The sequence below is a fragment of the Aplysia californica genome, unplaced genomic scaffold (assembly GCF_000002075.1).
Source record: "Aplysia californica isolate F4 #8 unplaced genomic scaffold, AplCal3.0 scaffold00210, whole genome shotgun sequence".
In the NCBI taxonomy this organism is placed as follows: Eukaryota; Metazoa; Mollusca; class Gastropoda; order Aplysiida; family Aplysiidae; genus Aplysia; species Aplysia californica.
Genome location: NW_004797480.1, coordinates 159,647 through 168,372, shown reverse-complemented (window position 1 = coordinate 168,372; position 8,726 = coordinate 159,647). Strand labels below are relative to the sequence as shown.

Here is an 8,726-nt window from a genome sequence, read left to right as displayed (position 1 = left end):
ACACATACACACACACACACATACTCACACAAATACACTTACACCTACCCCTACCCCCCTCCCACCCAATACATACACATACATACATACACACAGAAACACTCACGCATACACACATACACACACACACACACACACACACACACACACACACACACATTTACACACACAGACACACAAATACACACACAAAAATCCCCCCTACCCAATATTCCCACCACACACCCACACCCCCTTTATGCCCACCACACCTTTAACCCCATAAAGATTCCCCATCCATCCCACATCCCCCACATACTCATACACCCCTACTCCTACACACACACAACACACACACACACACACACACACACACACACACACACACACACACACACACACACACACACGCACAGACTCCCACACACACATACACACATCACACAAATACAGACAAGCACACACACACAAACACACAAAAACACAAACACACAAGGCCAACCCCCTTAACCCTCACCTTGACCCTGTTCTTCCACAACTGACGAAAATGTAAGAAACACAATAATTTTAAAAAGCAACTACGGGAAAAAGAGACTGAAGAGCTCAGTTCAATAGCGTGGCTTTTTGTGATAATATCAGTTGTCAACATACTGCTTCCCTGCAAAGTGTATAGATCTACTACAACCGGGAATTAGCAGAACTGATGATGATTGTCTTGGCTCAGACCGAAAATAATAATATACTGAGGTTTGGATTGAAGGCAACACACTATCGGACAAAATACAGCGTGCCGACGTTACTTATAAAACAAAGAGTTGACGGATGGGCCGATTATACCAAGTCCAGCTTGCAGACGTTGTCTGGAGACAGCCATATTTGGTTGTCGCATGCAGCATTCTATCTATCAGGACGGCCGGTCCTAGACAGGAAATGAGTCAACGCCACAGCCGGGACAGGAAAAATCAAAATAAAAAATGTTTAAGATTTCATCAAATCGCATTTCTAATACGGGGTGCCCACTACGGCTGGATCGGGCCCATCGCCCGACTCGATCGCCTGAAACTGAAAACAAACACGTTTGTTTTTGAAGCGATCGAATCGGGGCGATCGACTCGATCGGCCGATCCCAGCCGTAGTGGGCACCCCGTATAAGGTTAAATTTGAACTCAGCGTACTAGAAAACCATCGAATGCGTCGGAAATTTCGATTTTCAGCGTTCTTACATGTCGTGTGGTTTTTCCTCATAATTAACAGGTCTGGTGAGCAAATGTGTATTAAATAGTTAAATGTCCATAATGTAGATCAATTCCAAAATACTCTTTGATCTTTTTAATATTATACTGCAACTTGGTCATTAAGTGATGATATTCACCTTATTTTCTTTCTTAATCTGTTAATATAATGATCGGTGTTCTCTGCGCCTTCTTTTTCTCTAATACAACTGCTATGCTAATCGTTGTTTCTTAGACAGCGCCATTGTCTCAAATGAGGTCAATCCCCAAAGACAACGGAAAGATGGGTAGTACAATATAGTTTAATAATATTATGCTTTTGCATCATTCAACCGCTTTCAGTTTGCAGACCACAGGCGTGCGGAGCTAGTATATTTTTGGCCTTAAGAAGTAATATTTACAAGAAAGATCTTTCAAATTTTGGTGTAGTCTACAATCACAGAGGGAAATAATGATGGCAGTGTGGACCTCGTTGATGATGATGATAATGATGATGATGATGATGATGATGATGATGATGATGATGATGATGATGATGATAAATCTGAGGAGTAGGGGGTAAGTGGGAACATTACCAGGTAACAATCTTATTTCACAATCACGTGACATAGGTGGCCTAGTGGTTAGGCTACCGGACTCGTAATCGTGAGGTAACGAGTTCAGGGGTTCGAGCCGAGGGCCCGACGTTGTGTCCAGGTGGGAATGGGTACCCGGCCATAGACAGCGAAAGATCTTGTCAATAATAATTATGTTAGTGTTTTAGCGCCTAAAAATGACCGCTCCAACAGTATGCTTCCCAGGAAGTTGAGGTTGTTTGAGAATGGTCTCTGGTTTGCTGGGGTAATAGTATAGATTGTGAAGCGCATAGAGCTTGGTGTTGAGCGGGGATTTGCGCTATACAAATGCTATCTATATTATTTATTTGTTCGTTTGAGTAAATAGAGCATATAGACACAATCCTCCCCATTTAGTACTGATGAAAAATTAAGACAAGCGAACAGACAAACAGAAAGAAGAGAGAAATTGAAGAAGGAGGATGTTCCAGTGACACGTGTCAACCATCCCGTAATTTTCTGGACTGAGGTGGAAAGACAAAGTGAGTCAGTCTGCATTATTTAATTCCGGCCAGCTGTTCAAATCTAAAAATCCCTAAAGTTTAAATTCTTAAAAAAATTTACATTGTTTAAATCCGTGGTATTGGTAACAGGATTCAGAAATAATCTTTTGCCGCAATTCGAATTCTAAATATTGACAAAAACCATTTTAAAAAGCATAATATATGTTTATAACTTGTTGAAAGAATAGAATATGTTTTATTTTTTGGTCCAGCCTAAAAAAAAAATGCGTTTTGAGCTTAGTTCATCTAAACAACTTACCAATAACATCGAGAATGCAACATTATACCTTGACATAAAAGGACCATTAGAAAAAATAAAATGTACGCTTGGCACATTCTATTTCCCAATATATTCATATTTTTGGGGGTATTTTTAGGTCCCAGGACCTGTGTAAAAAAAAAATATTCCAAAGCAAGTTTGACGATGCACAATTGTAATATCCGTGTGAGTGACCGTTAAAAGACAGGGGAGAGAACACAGGTAAAGGAGCGCCAGACTTACCTCCCAGCAATAGCACCACCAGCTGGACCAGTACCAGCAGACTTCTTACAGCCACCGATATATCCATTTGGGCGACAATACTGGCGAGCGTCTCCAAACTCCTGATGTTTCAGATCTTGTTTTCTTTCCAGATGAAGATAATCCCGTTCGAAAAAAAAACAACAAACAAACAAAACCCGCACGAATCCTTAGACACTGTCCTCACTTGTGGCAACAGAGATGATGAGGACAATAATGACGATGATAATAATAGCAATCACAATAATTATAATCGAGTATCCAATCTGTTTTTACGAAAGATATAAATGCGATGTATCCGAATTCTGATCTGATGTGTGGTTTATCCGATGAAAGATGTAGACAATAATAACAATAATATTAATCACAATAATTAATGATTATCCAGTGTGTTTTTACGAAATATTCAGAACGATGTATCCGTATTCTGATGTATTCTAACAGCACGGACACAAATAACGAAAATCATATCCAAAATGATAAAAATTATTATCCAGTCTGTTGGTCTTTTTTTTTTAACGAAATATCCAGAGCAATATATCCGTCCTCTGGTGTGTAGTTTATCCAATAGAACTGACACAAACAAACGTTCTACTGAAGCTTGTACGAAGTGTACCAAGACATTGGTGGCTCGGAAATTTCGCTGTCATGGTTAGTACGTAGTATGATGTGTCTCTGTGTATTATTAGCTGGAGGGTAAATGGAGGAAAAACGATGAAAATCTCTTCAAGATAACTTGTGTGATTCGATTTGACGTCTATATTTCTCACGTATTTACACAATGAATGTGTATGCTGTTGGAAGTACATTTTTCAGGAACAAGTCACTTACCTGTCTCTGTCTCTGTCTCTGTCTTTGTCTCTGTCTTTGTATCTCTCTCTCTCTCTCTCTCTCTCTCTCTCTCTCTCTCTCTCTCTCTCTCTCTCTCTCTCTCTCTCTCTCTCTCTCTGTTGTCTCTGTGTCTCTGTGTCTTCCCCCACCCACACCCCCACCCCTCTCTCTCTCTCTCTCTCTCTCTCTCTCTCTCTCTCTCTCTCTCTCTCCTGTTCTCTCTCTCCTTCTCTTAATGCAGATGACACGCTAGTTTTATGAGATTAATTCCTGAAACGTCACGAGAAATTTCTTTACATAATATTTCTTCAAGCGTAAGACAAGTCCGGTGAGCCATAATGCTGACGTAAGCACTTCCACAATGACGTCATAGTATTATTCGAATCACCTTTGCTGTTCCCGAAAAAAGACGGTTTAAAAGTATTACAAAAAGTAAGTTAATATTATTTCACGGGTAAGGTTTTCAACTGCACTATGCCTAGAAAACAAATTTCGTTGTTTTTCTGTTTAATTTTTTTTTCAAATAAGAGCAAAAACTGTGCCCTTCTTTTACCTATTATTTCTACTTTTTATATTTTTTCTCCTTCTATTTCAACATTTAGAATTTGAATTTGGACAAAATATTCCCAGAACACTTGCATGTACCTTTGCCAAAGAATTTGAGGCTCCAACTTCAAGAATTTCAATATTTTCGTCTTAGTAATCTGAATACCTAGCATATTATATCTTTGCTTTTGGTGAGAGGTTTTTGCCATCTTCGCGAATTTTATCGAATTTATGTTTAAAGTAAAAATAAAAACACATTTATGTGTGGATTTTACCCAAAAATGTTGATTAAGGGTAAAAAGTGTGAACGTTTCTTTTTCCAAGGCCATCAAGTTATAGAAGTAATCAAAGTTTGGCGCCGTTTCTCTCTAATTTTACTTCAGAAACCAGCGAACCACACCTCCATCAGAGGCAAATATCTCAACTTCTATTCATGATAGATTCGTATCTTTTTTATCGAAAGCAAGACAAACCAACTATCTTTAATATGATATCAATAGCTTCACATATCTAAACACTTTAGAGCGCCTGATTCCACCTCGTCGTGACTCATATAGATAGATAGATAGATAGATAGATAGATAGATAGATAGATAGATAGATAGATAGAATTTCTTCTTCTTCTTTTTCGTCTTCTTCTACTTCTTCTTCTTTTTCTTTTTCTTTGCATTCCAAATTAGATCTCAGGGGTAGACAACTGCTAGTTCTTCAACTTGCCAACTTGATCGCAACTGATGTTTCGTCTAAATGAACTTTTTTTCTACTTCGTAGGACATTTTGCCTTCAGGCAGCCTCAATTATATTATTGTTATCTGTTATCCAGGCTTTCTCAATGTGTACTTTCTCTGACAGTAGACGTGGCTCTCCCGGTGACACGCCACTCAAGAAATACAAAAATATAGCTGATTAGTAGCTCTAGTTTTGACATTTTTAACGTCAACATTTTAAAATGTCCCATCATGCCAAGCTTTTCTAATGCAGTTTCTCTTATATCTTGATATAGACTCCGAATATTCTTACAGTTTCGATATACCAGATAGAAACTAAAAATATTGTTTCTGAACTCATGATTTTAGTAACTCAAAACGGCCGAAAATGTCAGATAGAAATTGAGAATTCGAAGTTAGCGATAGATATGTAAATTGCTCCCAATGCGGGCTGCTCGTACCCTGCTTATCAAGGTCAAGTCCGGCTCATCATGTTGCAGCATCTTGAGAGAGAGACAGAGTTACAGATGCACTACATTAGTCGTGGGCGAACGTATCCAAGCCGCAGAACAAGATATCCCGAATACCTTTCAGGCAGGAGCAGCAGAAAACTGGGTGAAATCGGGTTAAATACCTGCGCTCTCAAAAGTGACACTAAAGCTGACATTATAAAACTATATCACCCATGGAATTTATATATAACATAGCTTCCAGGTGGGCCAGATACTACTGACTTTTAATGACAGTTTTGTTTTTATTTATGATTAATTCACCGTGGGCTATTTTCATTAACATTATTGGGTCAGCTTATCGGACTAGAAAGAAACTGCTAGTATGCAGAAGTCACCCATGCCTGTACTAGATAAAATAATTTCGGAAATTGAACCTCTACCTTTTGCGTGCAATGGACGTTTTGTTACAATATGTAACGCATCTTGTTGAAATCAGACTCTCATCAAAATACCTAAATCGAAGAAACCGGCATTTTCTGCTTGATTGGCAATTTTTATTGATTTATTATTTTTTTGGCTTCACAGTTTTATTTTTATTTAGAACACATTTCTGTGTGGATTTTCCCGGAAAGCATGGAAAATGTAGATTTCTAGTTTCCAAGGACACTCAAGCTTAAGAAGTCTTCAAACTTTGGCGGCCAATTTCTCGCTAATTTTACCTTTGAAAAAAGGCGATCCCCCACCTCTTTCAGGACCAAATATCTCGACTTCTATTCAAGATAGACGTGTAACTTTTTCATGAAAAGAAAGGTAAATGAACAAGTTTTATCATAACTTCAGTAACTCCATATTATGCCCCCAAATTGACAAGCGCCTCACTCTTCGGAATCGCGACATACGGGGTGCTGGTCATAATATGCCTAAAAATTAAGGATTCCGTTTCGATAAGATTTATCCAAGAAATGTCGTATTATTCTATGTAATCCTCAAAATGCCTCAAAATGCACGAATATTTCCTACACCACCCCCCCCTCCCCACCTGAATTACGTCTTCATAATTCACCGATACATGATACACTACAAGATTTTTCTCAATTTTTAGCAAAATTCAATTCCCAGGTATAGATATTTAAAATGCGCTCATTCCGTGCTGAATGACACTGTTTAAAGAGGAAGAGAGAGAGAGAGAGAGAGAGAGAGAGAGAGAGAGAGAGAGAGAGAGAGAGAGAGAGAAAGAGAGAGCAGCTTTTGTCTGTTTATGTGGGATTTTTTCCAGGAGGAGGAGGGGAGGAGGGCTGAAGATCTAATTAGGAAATATTGACCTTTTCCTTGCACCCAAAACACGCTCAAAGAAACCACGTGATAAAGCTACATTTCATTGTTCCCTTTTGTGCTAACAATGACAGATACTTGACTGTGATGTTCTACATAAAATGGAGACCAAAAAAAAACCCAACAGTTAACGAAGGGAATAACGTTGTAAAAGCAAGGGTATTCAGCCAAGGGACTTGGATATACGTTTAGTTTTTAGTGAGTTACGTATTATATTTTTTTGTCTGATTAATGTACCGATATCTTAAAACCCCTGCACAATATGACAAACATCTATAAGCTTTAGTTTAAGTATAAGTTTATGACACTAACAGAACAATTAGGTCATGTAAGCGACGAAGATTACACACGTAAATGAGGAGTAACATACATAGAAAAAAAGGAGGCGAGATAGTGACAAAAGATGTTTGGTGGGAGAGAAGGAGTTATTGACGCCAGAGCACCAGCAAACCACCCACACCTTAAACTATCTTCTGGTTGTTATGCGTTACGAACAGAATCTGCTATAATATGTTATTGCAAAGATTATTATACTTTATCTAGGGCATTGTGTCTTAGAAATGTGTCTCATTGTGTCCGTTGGGCTTAACATTTCAACGACGTCCGCCCCCTCCCCCCCCCAAAAAAAACAAACAAAAAACAACAACGTCAAAGACATTTTTTCAATTAATTTAAAGTTATATAATATGACAATGATGATAATTATAATGATTATGGTAAATTTTTTACAAACGTTTTAAAGAAAAGTTCAAGAAATAATAATGATAATAATAATAATAATAATAATAATAATAATAACAATAATAATTATAATGATAATAAAGAACAAGTGTAACAAATAATGATAACAACAATAACAACAACTATGATAACAATAATAATAATAATAATGATAATAATAATAATAATAATAATAATAATAATAATAATAATAATAATAATAATATTAAAAATAATGTAACGATCATAAAAAATTTAAAAAGTATGACGATGAATAAAAAAACCCAATAATAGTAATAATAAAAATAATGATACTGATGATGATTTAAACCCGAAAGAAAGGGGGTATGTCAACTTTAACTGAAGTACATTATGAGCAAGTTTCTATAAAACCTACTTTGAACACAATAAAAAGAGCTAATGAATCACAAAGATAACACTCAATGTTCACTATTTAAACACAACACGCATACTATTATTGGTTATCCAACGGCATACATGTATATTATTATGATTAAAAAATAATATCCAATTTTTTCGAAAGTCAGAAATGAGGCGTTATCCGTTGATGAAATGCAACAGTTGAGTCAAATAAGCGCAGCAGTTGCAACAAAAAGCACAATTATTTCTCTCGACGGGACAATCTCAACACGTGACGCAGGGTAAGCGAGAGTGGGTAAGTAGCGAGTGAGCAGTTCGCACGCGCAACAGGCACACGAAGCGGAGCGGAGCGACAGACCGACTCGCGCACTCGAGAAGATCATGTTTGTAGCGATAACTTTGCTCTTCTAAGAGAGAGGGAGTGAGGAAATGCCGTTCGCATTCACTTGCGAGGGTAGTGATGAGTATGTTGAGTAATTTTCCACCGTACTGTTTTAAGTAGACAATTAATGAATACCGAGGGAAAGTGTGCGAGGGCAAGGGATATCACCCTCAATTACGAGGTCCTATCCATCCCCCACCCTCCCCTCCCTCTCAATTCTTCCCTTCCTACAACTCACTTCACCCCATTTCCCCATTTATTGTTCACACTTCCAGCAATGATAAATACGTCAGCCTTGAACACACTGAATCTTACTTACTTCACTTATACCGTTTTCCTTTTCTTGTACCTGTTGGTGTCACTGGGAGACACAGGCGTCTGTCTGCAACAAAGCTAGTGGCCTGTAGGAAGGACATCCCGTGAGCTCTGAAGGTGTCTGCCACAGATTCGCTCCAGCTTCGTCTACATCATTAAAGCTAAACTTTTGATTGAAAAGTGAAAACCAAATTTATAGCCAACTTAAGTAA

At 37.9% G+C, this 8,726-nt stretch overlaps 1 long non-coding RNA gene across 1 annotated transcript in view; it reads right to left on the bottom strand.

The window, feature by feature from the left end:
* Positions 1 to 8,099, bottom strand: part of LOC118477770 — a 162,538-nt gene extending 154,439 nt beyond the window's left edge. Inside the window, exons 1-2 of the long non-coding RNA XR_004858599.1 lie at positions 7,910 to 8,099; positions 2,831 to 3,537 (exon numbers count right to left, since the gene is read on the bottom strand). This is a non-coding gene — a long non-coding RNA (uncharacterized LOC118477770). The remainder of the gene's footprint in view (positions 1 to 2,830; positions 3,538 to 7,909) is intronic.
* Positions 8,100 to 8,726: the final 627 nt, after the last annotated feature.